Here is a 15611-nt window from a genome sequence, read left to right as displayed (position 1 = left end):
TAAATCTCAGCTACACCCTAAGGCAGCAGAGCTTTTAGAATTTTAAATTTGAAAGTCCTCTTCTAGTGGAACGAACATGAATGACTTGTTTAAGGTGTGAATTTCAAACTTCATTTTCAAACCACATGTTAATAATTCCGAAATGATGAGATAAGCACAGCAGGCATGTTTCTTTCTGCCCTGCATGAATGACTGTCCCAGAGACCAGAGCACATGGAGCTCCAGCCTTTCCCCACAACCTGGGTGCCACTCTAACAAACTTAGCCAAGCCATGACAGAACGGGGACTACAGCAAGGAAGAAGATAGGAATGGGAAATCAATGTTCTGCAACTAATCAGGCTCTGAGAATTGCCACCATTTGCTGGCTTTGTGTAATGAATTCGAATCACAGAACTCTCAATCCCAGGAAACAGTGAAATCAAGGTGGGGGTGTGGCTCTGTGGTGGATGGCTTGCCTGGCATGCATGATGTCCCAGGGTCCATCCAGCAAGGAAAGCTAATCCTTAGTGAGTAACTAATAAGTGCCTGACACCAACCCAAGTATTTCCCTTTCCATATCCATTTAATCGCATCTCACTCGTGCTGCAAGGGTGATTATTAATACAACCGACATTCAGGAACGTTCAGTGAGTAACCCACACTCGTCATACAGCTGGGGAGGCAGAGGGAATATCTGAATAGCCTGTTACAGTAGGCTGCATTCTTAACCACTGTGTGTGGTCTTCCTCCCAGAAAAGGGAAAGTGGTCATTTGGAATCCTAAAGAGAACTGAGCCTTGGAAAACTATTTGGAGAGTAAATATCGAGGAGCGAGTGTTGCATGCATATGACTGCTGTTAACATTACCAGAGTGTTTATCACACAAAGGAAAGCTGACAGCATTCAGACACAAACTGGGGTAGCTGGGAAAGAGAGCATCACAGATGAAGGAATTATACAGGAATTCATTCACAAGAAACAGAGACGCCATATCTTGATAAGTCAAATTGGGAGTCCTTATTAGAAAGCTGGTGACTGCAGGTGGACTTCTGTCTCAAAGACCTGCAGCTCAGAACGTAACTTGTACAAAACTTTTAAAGGCAGAAACCACATATTCAGGGCCCAACAAATGCTGACCATATACCATATAGGGAAATACTCAAGGGCAAGCCAAGCAAACCAAACAGGGAAATACTCAGTGTGCAAATCAGACCATTTAGCGAAAATGAGAGCAAGAATTCTCCATAGCAAAGTTTTCCTGGATTAAACAGCATGACACCTGCAATGCAAAAAATGGCCTATCTCATCTCTAGGCTATTCAGAGCTGGGTGAAAAGCGCCCTCCACCCAGCAAGGTACCAGGATGACCATGAGAGCAAGATGATGTTACTTAGACTCAGTCTCCTTATTTCAAAGGTTTATAGCCCTGTGAAGTAACCTCAAGACTTTTGCCCTTCAGGAAGCTTCCCAGGTCACTAATATTTTGTCTCATGATAGTAATGTTTTGCTACTTTAGAAGATGGGTAGCCACCCCGACTAATCCAGCTCAGCCTCTTCTCTTGGTGCATACCTGGTAATGTTCTCACTCGCTTGAGGCTTATATGTGAGGCTCTGAGTGTCTGGGAAACACTCCTTGTGTGATCTCAGCTGGATGGAGAAAGCGCATAGAATTTGCATGTAATTGGTACAAGAGAATGAGCATTACATAGTACCCTGAGAGCCCATGGAAGGTGGTGGGGATAGTTTCATCTTGTGTTAAATGGTGTCTTCTGGTCTGAGAAAAGTAGTGTTTCCAAGATCACTGGGGGATTTTAGAAAAAAAATAATAAATTAGATGTCTGTGAACCAGCTTATGGGCCAATGATTCCAAACAACAAAGAGAAAAGATAAAAAGAAAAACGTTTCTCTGAAGGATTGAACATAGCCCCCCCACCCCCCACCTTCCCACCCCGTTATTCCAGGTGTTCACAGACATCAGGCAAGCCACAGGGCAATCTACCTCAGTCTGTTTGTAAATATTCCATTGTGAGCTGAAGTGAAAGCCCCCTCCTTCCTAGACCTACTGGCTTTTTTGTTAAGCTCTGCTTCCTTTCTCAGACTCTAAAAAAGCCCAATTCCAACCCTACCTCCCTAAACAACCTCCATACTCATGGGTAGGTCTGTGCCCTCTCTGCTCTTCAATAAACAGTCCTAGCCTGTTGAGAATCAAATCCAATCTATTCTTTTTCCTTTCTCCTCCATTTTCCTAATGTTCTTCATGAAAGTAACAGCAAGGGCATGTTTCCTGAGGATATCTATCTATCCATCTATATATCTACCTACTACCTACCTATCTTTTTTAATATTCTTTTTTATTGTAATTAATAGAAGGGTTACATTATATTCACCAGATAGAAGGTGCATTACTTCCCAAACATTGATACCCCTTCTCATGTTTTTGTCCCCATTTCCCTCCCCCCCTCTACCCCTCATCTTGTTTCCCCCCTTCCTTATCCTATTTCAAATAAACAAATAAACATATATACAATATATCAGATAACAAGGTAAGATACTGTAACAATATGAGATAACCAAGGGTATAGTTTATTTTTTAAAATGCCTTTTCTTTCTGTTTTGCTGACAGTCCAGGGGCCTGAAATCAGGACACAGACACTGCCCCTGAGCTGTTTTGCTCAAGGCTAGCATCTTACCACTTGAGCCGCAGCTTCACTTTCAGCTTTTTAGTATTAGAGATAAGAGTTTCATGGATGTTCCTTCCTGGGCAGGCTTCATTCTGTGATCCTCAGAGCTCAGCCTCCTGAGTAGCTAAGATTATAGATATGACCCACTGGTGTCATTATCTATCTTTTTATGAATATATCTCTGCTGGCCTAGAGCTTCCTTGGCTTTGTTTAATCTTGATGCTCCTGAATTGAGGGAAAATACTGAAATCAAAAATTCACAAAATGTTCTAATTGGTACACACTACACTCAAAATTGAAAACCAGTATTTGTTAGATCAAGCCACATATCCAAGAATTTCTTCCTTACAGAGCAAAAATCACCATTTTACCGTGGGTTTCCATGTGAGAGTAATGAGTCAAAATATTAAAGGGGTAGGGGAGAGTTGAAGAAGTGGCTCAGTGGTAGAGCATTTGCTTAGCAAGTGTGAGGCCTGTGATTTAATCCCCAGCAACAAAAAGAAAACAAAATCAAAAAGGATGGCCAGAGGGTAGGAGAGATGGAATAAAAACAAAGTTAAATTTAGTTAGCTTCAAAGTGATTTAAAAACTGCACTGGTTGGGGCCGGGAGTTTGGCCTAGTGGTAGAGTGCTTGCCTTGCATGCATGAAGACCCAGGTTCGATTCCTCGGTACCACATACATAGAAAAGCCAGAAGTGGTGCTGTGGCTCAAGTGGTAGAGCTCTAGCCTTGAGAAAATCCAGGGACAGTGCGCAGGCCCTGAGCCCAAGCCCAGGACTGGCAATAAATAAATAATAAATAAATAAATAAATAAAAACTGCACTGGTGAAGCAGGTGCGGTGGCTCACGCCTGTAATCCTAGCTACTCAGGAGACTGAGATCTGAGGATCAAGGTTCAAAGCCAGCCCAGGCACAAAAGGACCTGAGACTCTTATCTCCAATTAACCTCTAGAAAATGGGAAGTGGGACTTGGTTCAAGGGTAGGGTAGTAGCCTTGAGCTGAAGAGCTCAGGGACAGTATCCAGGCCAGAGTTCAAGCCCCAAGACACACACATAAAAACAAAAACAAAAACAAAAAAACCTGCACTGGTGAGATGGAGGGATAATACTTCATTGCTTCTAAAAATATTTTAGCTCAATTATCAATCAAATTATGAACAAACAAAAGACAGCAAAATTATTAAGTTAAATTATAGTAAATATAGTTGGCTTGCTTCAGACATTTACTTTTTTGGAGTGCTGAGGTACTGTAGCACTCAGACACTTAACATTGCCCTTCCATCCAAGTCACATCTCCTGCCCTTCTTGCTTTAGTTTTGTACTTTTACTTGGATCAGCCTCAGACTACATTCCTCCTACCTCCACTTGCCAAGTAGATGAGACTACAGGCATGAACCACCATCTACCTGGCTTGTTCATGAGATAGGCCCTGTAATTGTAAACCTCTTATCTTCGCCTCCGAGGTATAGAGATTCCGTTTTTATATATGTAATTCAAATCTATTCTAAAAAATACTTTAAACATGACAACACCTCCATCCTCTCAGATTCAGATAATTGAAAAACATCTCCTAGGTTGATCAAAATCATTCACTGAATCACACCATATACAATCTCCTCCCTTCTGACCCAAGAGAATAGACAGCCAAAACACTATAAATAAAACATTCCTGTCTCTTGCTTTGTATATTTTCTATCTTTTGCATTTCAGAATGCCCCATTCTCATTACTACTTTGCAAATGTAATTTCCATTGCAGGTTTCTAGAGGAAGTCAAGGATGTGTTAATTTTTCCAAATTTTGGGTAATAGAGTCTCAAAGATGTGAAGCAACCCCTTTGGTGTAATTTCAAAGGTATTAAAGGGATTTTCCTCAGGCCGACGAATGGAGATAGAAAGACTAAGTGAATCACAATATTCAATGAAAATGGAGCCAGGAAACTTGAGGGAACAGGTAAGGTGGGAGAGATGGCCAGGTATAACAGAAGGGGTGACATTGCTCAATATGAATTATATTAGCCCATTGCTGGTGGCTCACACCTGTAATCTTAGCTACTCAGGAGGCTGAGATCTGAGGATCACAATTCAAAGTCAGCCTGGGCACAAAAGTCCATAGACTCTTACCTCCAATACATCACCAGAAAACCGGAAGTGGTGCTGTGGTTCTAGGGGCAGAGCGCTAGCCTTGAGAAAGCTCAGGAATAGTACCTAGACTCTGAGTTCAAGTTCTAACACCAGCACAAAAACTAAACTAAAGTGAATGTATTGTCTCACAGTGAAGTCTAGAAGTCCGTTTCTTCCTGGAGACAGCTTTGGATGTTTTCTGGCAACCATCAGCATTTCCTGGCTCCCACACATATCACCTCCATCTTCATATGGTGTTCTCTGTGGGACCAGGATTTGTGTCTAAATTTCTCCATTTTATAATGACATCAGTCGTATTGGATTAGAACCTGGCATACTCCATGATGATTTCATTTCCAGTAAGTATACCTATAATGACCATCTTTCCAAACAAAGCTCCATTCTGAGTCACCAGAGGTTTCCACTGAGACATATTCACTGGGGGGATGGAGGGAGGATTCAGTTGAACCTCTAATAACATTCAAGGCAGTCTTCAAAATAGGACTTTGGGAAGACAGTGTGTGTTCAGGAGCCAATTTCCAGAGCCAATGCTTCAGAAGTGTTTTGTTAAAGGGATCCAAGGTCTGTAACTGTCGGAGGCAATTACTGATGTGGCTCTGCTAGTCCCCATATCAGCCAGCCCTGGCAGCGCCAACCTTGCTAAGTGCCAGACCCATCAACAAGCCCCCAAGGCCAATTGAAATCACCAATGCAAAACCTCTCCTTCATTCTCAGCCATTCAACCTGGCCCAGCAGGGGCAGCCTGAGTCTGGAACTTCCAGTCTTTCCCATTCTTCCTTTCCCTCTTGAGCCCCCTCAGGCACTCCACACCCTTAGCTCCACTGCTTCCCATTCAAAAGTATTCCTTTAGCAGACTTTCCTATCGGACAATAGATTTCACCATTATAAACTGGCTGACACTCAAGGAAGGAAGAAAATGTACCTTTTAAGTAAGAGCAATCTGGCCATGATAAAGCATCACTTGCTGTAGACTACTGGTGAAAGCCAATCATAAAAGTCAATCCGATAACAAAGGAAGGCAAAATAAATTCTAGCCGTTGAAGGGAGAAGTGGCATACACAGAACTAGTGTGGTGAGGGCTGTTTCATGACCATCTTTTCAGATAATTAACCAGTGGTTAAAAACATTACTAGTGCCAGTGACTCATGCCTATAATCCTGTCTACTCAGGAGCCTAAGATCTAAGAACCATGGTTCAAAGCCAGCCTGGGCACAAAAGACTGTGAGACTCTTATCTCCAGTTAACCACCAGAAAACTGGAAATGGCACTGTGGCTCAGTGGTAGGGTGGTAGCCTTGAGCTGAAGAGCTCAGGGACAATGCCCAGGCCCCTGTAATCCCAGCACTCTGGCATCCAAGACAAGAGGAGTGCAATCAATAGGAGTGCAATTTTGAAAGCAGTCTGAGCTCCACAGAGGGTTCCAAGACAGTCCAAGCACATATAAGACCTAGTCTCAAAGAAAAAGAAGAGAAGGGAGACGGTGGGGTGAGGGAGCAAGAATAGGAGAAAAAATGAGAGAGAAACTTTATCACCACCTAGCCAGAGACCCTGAGGTAGAACCACCCAACAGAACCTTCCTAAAACTCTGGCCCATGGAAACTATGAAAGATAAAGTGGCCAATTATTACCATCTAAAATGTTAAGACTGATTCACTTACACAGCAATAGACACCAAAAAGAATAGAAACCAAATGCTATTTATGGAAAACTTCTTTTTAGGGCTAAGTTAGGGCTATGGTGGCTCAAATCTGTAATCCTAGCTACTTGGGGGGGGGGTGGAAATCAGATGATTGCAGCTTTAGGCCAAAAATATTCACAAGACTTCAACCAATGGCTGTCATCCCAGTTACATACAGTGAAAGCTCAAAGGCAAGGCTGGGCACAATGTCACTTACCTGTCATTCCCACTATTAAAATGTGACCGATTCTCTCTCTCTCTCTCTCTCTCTCTCTCTCTCCCCCACCCCCCACAGATTTAGAGGCTAGGAGTATGACTACACAAATGATGAACACTTGCTTGGTAAGCATGAGTCCTATGTTCAAACCACTGTGGCACCAAGAAAATAAGTTAGAAGTTATTTTCACTGTGTCAAATATTGTGGAATATAAAACTGCAACATCTAGAAATTAATGTATACTTACTAAAGTATTTACTGTAAAGTAACACAGGATTATTATTTTTAAATTAAGCCTACAATAAGCAAAAAAGGAAAGAATTTAAAACCTATAATCTAGAGTATGAACTGTATTCTCTTGAGCACCTAAGCAGTTTTCTGTGCCATAAACATACACATAATGCACATCACAACATATATTAACAAAACTGACCTTGTATTTTTTATAAACCTGAAATTACAGCATTTCTAAGTAAGTTTTTGTGTTTGTTGCTCCTTTTCTCCTGTTCTGGGGATTGCAACCTGGGCCTTGTACATTTAACAAATGCTCTACCATTGAGCTGTACCCCCTGTCTTAAATTCTCTACCTAATTCACTTTTATTTCATATCTATATGATATATACATATATATGTATATGAGCAGACACTACCATTTGAGCCTTGCCTCTACTTCTGGCTTTTCACTGGCTATGTGGAGATAATAATGTCTCAGATTTGTCCATCTAGGCTGGATTTGAAAGTCAGTCCTAAAAGCTTATCTTCCTAATAGCTAGAATGACAAGCATGAGCCATTAGACCCTAACTCAGTTCTATTGTTTGTTCATTTTAACTTTATACAAAAGACTAAAACCTAACCTTCCTACAAACTTACTACACATTCTGTCACTGAGTTGCAGGCCAAGCCCTATTCTGGACCATTATAAACCTACCTGTGCCTTTAGGTCTGAAAGATCCACTAGGTTATACAAAAACCTGTATGCCCTGTTTAGAAAGAGCAAGCAAAACAAAGTAGGTCAACTTCATACATGCTAAATCATTTTTATATAATTTGTGATTTAAATCATTTTAATAACAAATGCTTCAACCTATTGCTCTATAATAAATACTTAAATATGTATATTCTTTTTTCTCTCTGGAAAACATATATTACAGCTTATTATTGACTATTACCAGCAATTATGAAGATAATCAGCCATTACATCCATCAAAATCTGGCGCTAATACCTGAAGCTACATAAATAACACCATCCAGCACAGCAATTACCTAACTTAGAACAAGAGACTTTTCCACTTGGGTTCTCCTTGACCTAGAAACACCACTGTTCACCTCAGTGTCAGAGGTCACAATCATACATAAAACCTTTACAGATATACTTTATATTTTGTTAACAATAAATTTCACAGAAAGCAGTATGTAAAAGTTGAAAATGTGACTCAGTTAGTAGATCACTAACCAATGAGTGCCAAATCAGGTACTAAATTTGGGTTCCAATCGCAGACTACTAAAAAAAGAAAAGGTGGTATGTAGACTGAGTTTTGAAGTAATTGAACTCATATTTTTAAATGTTTATTGGATTCATAATACAGTTATTTACAAGGACATTTTTTTAAAAAATGAATTATCATCAATTATCTACCATCTAGCAAATCATGTCATCCTTATTCTCTATATTTGGTACAGTTTGGGTGAATATTCAATAATAATTTTAATTAATTACATTAATACTTCTTGTTTAATACTTTGGTTTAATTAAGAAAAGTTGTGCCAGGAGTTTAGCCTAGGGGTAAAGTGCTTGACTAGCATGCATAAAACCCAGGTTTGATTCCTCAGTACCACATACATAGGAAAAGCCAGAAGTGGTTCTATGGCTCAAAATGGTAGAGTTCTAGCCTTGAGGAAAGTCCAAGGACAGCGCTCAGGCCCAGAACTCAAGCCTGGGACTGGCAAAAAAAAAAAAAAAAAAAAAAAAAGTTATTACTTAAAGCCGGGCTAGGTGGCTCACACTGTAATCCTAGCTACTCAGGAGGCCAAGATCTGAGGATTGTGGTTCAAAGCCAGTCTGGGCACTGAAGTCTGTGAGACTCTTACCTCCAATTAACCACCAGAAAACTGAAGTGGCACTGTGGCTCAAGTGGTAGAGCACTGGCCTTGAGCTAAAGAGCTCAGGAATAGTGCCCAGGCCAAGAGTTCAAAGGTTGTTACTTAATGATAAAATAATCTAAACTTCCTTATGCCAAATTTATATCTGTACTTACAAACTAATAGCTAAATACAGTATCAAGGGAGTATCATAGAAAAGTAGAATTAATCTACCTTGAATGAACAAGAGGATTAGAAGTCTCTTTGAGAGCCTTAGACACTAAGCACACTAAATCAGGTTCAATTATCACTGTGAACTGGTAGAAATGTAATGTTACAAAACATCTGCTACCACCAGGGAAGGAGATGAGATTTACCCCACGCATTATGAGAAGCATGCGGGAATCACTCTGAGCTAATCTAAAAGCAATCCTGAACTAATAATAAAGGAAAATATTTTTCATGTAGTAATCAGCTCTCAGAAATGACCTCTGCAGGGAACAAGACTCTACAGATGCAAAAGAAAACGAAGAACACATTTGCAGGGACTTTTTTTTAAAACCAGATAACCAATTTGATCAAAGAATCTGACCTAAGGCTGCTGGACAAGATTCTTCAGAGCTGAGTCAGGTGATGCACTCATGTCCCGCCCAGGCAATGGGTGAACTGCTAACAGCCACCAGCAGGGTAATTCACAGCTACAAGGAACCAAGCAACATGAAGAAGAGCCAGGTTGTAGAAAGAGACCTGACCAAAGGCAAAGTTGGGTGGAAAGTCAGTGGCAGGACCAAGGACAGCACCACCCAGCTGCTTTGAGGTTTCTACCCCCACCTCTGGGACAGCTGATAGATCCGTGTCTTTAAGCTACATCACCTGGATCATTGGTTTTCTTGGCCTATAGTGCTTATGCAAATGTTGTAAAAGTATTTCTGGGAAGGAAATGGGACTGAAAACATACATCTATGGAACAGAATTCATATGATTTAATAGGGTACAAGGGAAAACATTTGCAAAGCAATTAGGGGCAATTCAGCTTCTCCAAAGAATCCAAAGTGAGACCAAATGTTCAGGTGTATAAACAAATAAATAATCAAGTAAGCATCCAAATCAAATGCTCTTCAGAAAGATATGTTCTCGCTCCTGGAGACTATGAACTTCGTATAGTAAGTCTGGGTCAATTCTAGAGTGTCTAGCCTGTAATGGATGTACCCTGTCCAAAACCTGTCAAACTATAATAACAAATAATTTATCTGTATAACCTCTCAGTCTGGCTCTTTCCTCCATCCTCCACTTTGCCCTCATGGAGACCTTACTTCAGATCTCACAGACTAAAAGAAAGGAGGCAGAAGGTCAAAAGGCTAGAGGTTAGGAGAGAAATCAGTAAGGAATGCATCCTTCCACTGGGCACACATATATACCAGCGTCTTGATTTCCAGAACTACTACACACATGAGTCTATCCAAATGTAACTTGCTATTCCTCAAGATGCCATTCATTTTCCTTCTTTTATGTCATCTCCAAATTGTGTGCCAAACCAAACAGAATCCCACAAATGTCCTTCAAGTACAGGCTGGGTTTCCTTTTTTAAAGGCCTAGTGGTAGAGTGCTTGCCTAGAAGCCCTGGGTTCAATTCCTCAGTGCCATGTACACAGACAAAGCTGGAAGTGGTGCTGTGGTTCAAGTGATAGAGCACTAGCCTTAAGAAAGCTCAAGGATGTTGTTCAGGCCTTGAGTTCAAGCTCCAGGACTAGAAAAACAAATGAGTTGTTAAGCTATTCTAAAACTCTATCCTTGCGATTTCAAGCATGGCAATTACCTTAGAAGGTACAATTTACAATGAGTTCTCACAGTTCTCTGGAAATGCATAGAGTTGGTTTTCTGTTATGAAATGCTTCACTGGCACTAAACTGCAAGGCTCTCTCATCTCAAATATTTTCGAATTAAATGATATCAACATTGAATAAGGAAATATATGTCATCAACATACAATTCTCCAAATATTCTGTTTTTACTTTGCTGTGAGTGTGCAAGGCAGTTCACTGGATGTGAAGACCTGGGAATACTACTCCGTTATATTCTTCTACATGGTAGCTATTCACGATGTGCCACTTAAATGAATGCGATTGAAATGATAGTTCCTGCACCACATTGCAAGTTCTTGGTAGCTACATGTGACAGTCTCCAGCACACAGCACAGGGAAGCGCCAAGACTTCCCTGTTTTCCCACAATGCTTCACTGGCTGGTGCTGCTCAGAACCATATGCATCTAAATCATCTGGAGGGCTAGTGAAACAGACAGATAGATGAAGGGTAGATAAATGATAAACAGATGATGTTTGATAGATGATAGACAGATAGATGAACAGGAGATAGGTGATTGATCAATGGACAGACAGATAAATTTAGAATGGGCCTGAATATTTGTATTTCTAAAGAAGCCCAGCTGCAACAAAAGCCATATAATGAGTGACTGATGTCCTTAATGTACTACGTTATCTCTCTTCTCTTTTGCTGTCCCTTGGCTATCTCATATTGTTACAGTATTTCACCTGGTTATCTGATATATTGTATATATGAGTATTTGGTTATTTGAAGTCAGATAGGGAAGGGAGGAAAACAAGATGAGGGGCGGGGGCCAGGGGAGGGAAATGGGGACCAAGACATGAGAAAAGGTATCATTGTATGTGAAGTAATGCACCTTCTATCTGGTGAATATAATGTAACCCTTCTATTCATTACAATAAAAAATATATGAAAAAAAAGAAGCCCAGCTGCTTGGCCCAAGAACCACACTCAGAGAATCACGGGGACTTGCCTCAGGATGCTGTGTGTGTCCTGGACTCTCAGCTTCAGCTCAAGCTGGCTGCCCTGCCCTCCGCTCCCCTCCACCCCTCCGTACCCATCGTCAGAAGATGAGATGCCCCAGTTATTCACATGCTGGTGGTCTTTGGCCTTGTAGAGTCTATGGTAGTTTTCTACATAAGCTGTTTCTTAATTGTGGTCAGTTTCCTAAATACAAGGCCAGAATTTCAGTGATAGTCATATTCCCTGGAATACAAGTATGTTATTTGTGCACACAAACAATCTTGAAGAACAGTAAGATGGTTTAGGGCATGGGGTCTGGGGCAATTAATTACCCCACCACAAGGTTTGAGGGAGTCATTCCACTTAGTGATTCAGAGGAAAAGCAACAGAAAGAATATGTGCAAAGCATACTGCATCTACATAAAAACCTGGCATGGACAAAGCGCTCCATCAATGTTGGCTATTGTTTTTGCCAGTTCTTTCTCCCTGATGTCTGTGATCCAAAAAGATATTAAGAGTTACTGACTTAGGTTAAGATCAAAATGTACTTTATAGACAAGCTGAGTTTGGGAGATAGCATAGAGGCAAAATTAAAATTTAATACATGTATACAGTGGTTCTTCAAATCTCTCTCTCTCTCTCTCTCTCTCTCTCTCTCTCTCTCTCTCTCTCTCTCTCTCTCTCTCTCTCTCTCTCTCTCTCTCCCTCTCCCTCTCCCTCTCCCTCTCTCTCCCTCCCTCCCTCCCTCCCTCTCTATCTCCCCCCCCACCATCTCCCCTGCCAAGAATCTCTTTACACCAGAAGCACAAAGAAAAGCACAATCTGGTGTTTTCTAAATTTATTTCTAGTCAATACAAGTTTGTACATTAATAAAATTCAGATCCCATAAAATGCACTAAGATATATTTTATAAAATGGGGAAATAATGTGCATTTTTTATTTAAAGGAAATATAGCCTAGAAGAGATGTTGTGTGCCCACATATCCATGTTCTCTCCCTCCCTCTCCCCCTCTCTTTTTTCCCCCTTCCCCCCCTATTCTTGAAGAATACAAGAGTTATTGTAACCCTAGAAGATTCCACCCAGATTTCAAAGGCAGGGAGGTTGAGCAATGTAGGGCACTGTCAAGATTCCTGCCGTCAGCTTCTAAAAGAGTGATGTGTGCGTCTCCGAGAATGGACCCATGAAGTCAGAGATGCCAGGAATGAGACATATCTGCTGAGGAAAATCACAAGTGATGAGAGGCCATTTGGGTTGGAGCAGCAAGGTCGTAGAGACAGAGCTACCTACAGTATTTGGTATCTATATCCCACCACCACACACTATAAATGCCAGACATGGAGTTACAGCATTTAATGTCTGCCATGTGATTGCATTCTTCCTGTAGCCCAAGTCTTCCTTCCTATTTTTCTATTCCTCTCTTTTGGAATAGGAAAGTGTATAGACTAGCCTACCATTATGAGTGTTTCCATCAAGTTTCAGAAGTAGCTTTGAACTTCAACTTTTAGGCAAGTGTGGAGATTTAGGTGGACCCCTGGAAACAGACTGAATTTTTCACTGTAAGGGGAAAAAAGCCTTTAGTACAGTAGAATATTGTGGTTTAAGAATGGGATGTTCTCAAAATCCCAAAGACATTCTTTACTGAAATAGAAGATATAATCCAAAGGTTCATATGGAACAAGAAATGACCTAGATTAGACAAAACAATTCTAGGCAAAAAGAGCAATGCAGGTGCTATTACAATATCAGACTTCAAACCCTACTATAGAGCCATAATAACAAAAACAGCATGGTATTGACACAAAAATAGACCAGAAGATCAATGGAACAGAATAGAAGATCCAGAAATAGAACCACATACCTATAGTCAACTTGTATTTGACAAAGGAGCCAAAGATATACAGTAGAACAAACACCGCCTATTCAATTATTAGTACTGGAAAAACTGGGCAGCCACATGCAGAAAACTAAACATTGACCCTAGCCTTTCACCATGCACAAGTATTAACTCGAAATGGATCAAAGACCTCAATGTCAGACAGGAAACCTTGAAACTGCTGCATGATAGATTTGGAGAGACACTGGAACTCATAGGCATAGGCAAAAAATCCCAGGGTCACAACAAATTGGAGAAAGACCCGATAAATGGGACTACCTAAAAATAAAAAGTTTCTGCACAGATAAAAGCATAGCCACAAAAGTAGAAAGATAGCCAACCAACTTGGAAAAGATATTTACCAACAATACAACAGATAAATGTTTAATATCCAGTATCTACAGGGAACTCAAGAAACTAATCCCCCTCAAACCCAACAAACCAATCACTAAATGGGCAAGGGAACTAAAGAGAGAGTTATCAAAAGAAGAGGTTAAAATGGCAGAAAAGCATATGAGAAAATGGTCATCATCCATGATCATAAAGGAAATGCAAATAAAAACAACCCTAAGATACCACCTTACCCCAACAAGAATGGCCAAGATTTTGAACTCAGACAATGACAGATGCTAGTGGGGTTTTGGAGAAAAAGGAGCCTTTCTGCACTGCTGGTGGGATTGTAAACTAGTTCAAGCACTCTGGAAAGCAGTGTGGAGGTTTCTTAAACAACTAAAAATTGACCTTCCCTATGATCCCGCCATACCACTACTGGGCATCTATCCTGAACATCATAACCCAAAAATATGACAAGGACACCTGCTCAGCTATGTTCATCTCTGGAGTATTCACAATAGCCAGGCGATCGAAACAATCCAGATGCCCTACTGCAGATGAATGGATACAGAAAATGTGATAAAAATGTGATATATATATCCATATATATATGGATATATATATATATATACAATGGAATTCTACATAGCCAACAGACAAGATAAAATAATGGCATTTGCAGGGAAGTGGATGAATCTAGAGCAAATCATGTTGAGTAAGACAAGTCAAGACCAAAGGAACAAAAGGTGCATGATATCCTTAATATGTGGCTATTAGATCCAAATAGTACAAGAGCGAGGACTCAATATTTGCCTGCCCAATGCTATAGACATGGTATTGGAAATACAAACACAACTACATAGACATAAAAATCTATGACTTATAGACATAATATTTTATTACATAGATTAATATGTATCTATGACATACAAATCCTCAGCCTACTTTTAACTATGTTCTAAAAACTAAGTGCCAGTGATTGTATATAGAGATTCCCCTCTTGAATTCTTGTTTGTTAAATATGTCATTTGAAATATGATGTAAAAATCAATGCTAATAAATTCTTTAATAAAAATAAATAAATAAATTAGAAGATTGTATATAGAGATTCCCTTCTTGAATAATTGTTTGTTAAATATGTCATTTGAAATATGATATAAAAATCAATGTTAATAAATTCTTTAATTAAAAAAAAAGAATGGGATGTTCCCTCAAATGGCTCATGTGTTGAAAGTTTGGTCCTCATCTGATGGTAATGAATTAACCGCTGATGGCTGTGAGATAATGGTGGGCCCTCTTTGGAAGAAGAGACCGGAGGTCTTTGAAGGATAGATCTTGTTCTCAGATCATTCTGCTCTCATGACCAATAACTTCCTCCACTATGCCCTTGGCTCATGTTTCTGCCTTGCACAGGTCTAAAAGCTGACAAGGGGATGAAACCTCTAAAATTCTGAGGCAAATTAAATATCTCTACTTTTAAGTTAGTTTTGTCAGAGTGATAGGAAGCAACTACTATCAGCTCCAGGTCCTTGGTTCTTATTCATATCTGAATGAGTAACTTTCACATTCTGGGATCCTTACTCTTCCTCCAGATTTCCTACATATTTCCTTCCTGGCTCTTTCCCCTTTTCTCAGAAATAAACCCCTGCCATAATTCCCATGACCACTGCAACTTACCCACCTTCCTTTCTTAGTCTAGAAATTTACAAAATAAAACAAAACCTCACAAAAACAAAAAAAAGTCACAGTTAGTTCCTTTAGTCCAAAAACTACATTTGAGGCATCATGTTCATTAAATTAGGGCTCTATGTTGTCTGTACAC

General features: G+C 40.2%; 1 protein-coding gene across 1 annotated transcript in view; it reads right to left on the bottom strand.

Moving 5' to 3' along the window:
- Window positions 1-15611, bottom strand: part of Mettl24 (methyltransferase like 24) — a 64377-nt gene that overhangs the window by 4470 nt on the left and 44296 nt on the right. The gene's annotated exons all lie outside the window — the stretch shown is intronic.

Source organism: Megascapheus bottae, chromosome 8 (genome assembly GCF_031878675.1).
Source record: "Megascapheus bottae isolate mThoBot1 chromosome 8, mThoBot2.hap1, whole genome shotgun sequence".
Lineage (NCBI taxonomy): Eukaryota > Metazoa > Chordata > Mammalia > Rodentia > Geomyidae > Megascapheus > Megascapheus bottae.
Note: the sequence above shows the minus strand (reverse complement) of the source record. Positions and strands in the feature narration are given on the sequence as shown.